Below are 1,304 nucleotides of genomic sequence, written 5' to 3' on the forward strand. Positions count from 1 at the left end.
CAAGTTACTTCAACTGGGGGAGGCATACACTGGGACTGGGGTAAGGCACTTCAACAGAGGGAGGGTTACAGTGGGACTGAGGTAAGGCACTACAGCTGGGGGAGGGATAAACTGGCACTGGGGTAAGGCACTTCAACTGGGGGAGGCATACATTGGGACTGGAGTAAGACACTTTGGCTGGGGAGCGATACACTGTAACTGAAGGAAAGGCACTTCAACTGTGGGAGGGATACACTGGGTCTGGAATAAGGCACTTCAACTGCGGGAGGCTTACACCGGGACTGGGCTAAGTCACTTCAGCTGGGGAGGGATACCCTGGGACTGCGGTAAGGCACTAAGGCTGGGGGCGCATATACTGGGACTGGGGTAAGGCACTTCAACTGGGGCAGGGATACACTGGACCAGGGTAAGGCACTTCAACTAAGGGAGGGTTACACTGGCACTGGGGTAAGGCACTTCAACTGGGGGAGGGATTCCCTGGGACTGGAGGAAAGGCACTTCAACTGTGGGAGGGCTACACTGGGTCTGGAATAAGATACTTCAAATGGGGGAGGCATAAACTGGGACTGGGCTAAGGCACTTCAACTGGGGGAGGCATGCACTGGGAATAGGGTAAGGCACTTCGGCTAGTGGAGAATATACTGGCACTGGGGTAGGGTACTTTGGTTGGGGGAGGTGTGCACTGGGACTGGGGTAAGGCACTTTGGCTGGTTTAAGGCACTTTGGTTGGTGGAGGAATATACTGGGACTGGGACAAGGCATTTTGGCTGCGAGAGGCAAGCACTGGCACGGGTGTAAGGGACTTCGACTGGCAGAGGTGTGCACTCGGACTGGAGTAAGGCACTTTAACTGGGGGAGGCATGCACTGGGACTGGGGGAAGGCACTTCAACTGGGGGAGGGATACACTTGGACTGGGGTAAGGCACTTCTGCTGGGGAGGGATACACTGGGACTGAGGTAAGGCACTTCAAATGTGGGAGGGATACATTGGGACAGAAACAAGGTACTTCAACTGGGGGAGGCACACACTCAGACTGGGGTAAGGCACTTCAACAGAGGGAGGGTTACACTACGACTGAGGTAAGGCACTACAGCTGGGGGAGGGATATACTGGGATTGGGGTAGGGCACTTTGGCTGAGGAGGAATGCACTGGGACTGGGGTTAGGCACTACGGCTGGGGGAGGCATATACTGGGACTGGGGTAAGGCACTTCGGCTGGGGGAGGGATACACTGGGATTAGGGTAACGCACTTCAACGGGGGGAGGGATACCTGGAACTTGTGTAAGGTACTTCAACTGGGGG

The sequence above is a fragment of the Pristiophorus japonicus genome, chromosome 23 (genome assembly GCF_044704955.1).
Source record: "Pristiophorus japonicus isolate sPriJap1 chromosome 23, sPriJap1.hap1, whole genome shotgun sequence".
In the NCBI taxonomy this organism is placed as follows: Eukaryota; Metazoa; Chordata; class Chondrichthyes; family Pristiophoridae; genus Pristiophorus; species Pristiophorus japonicus.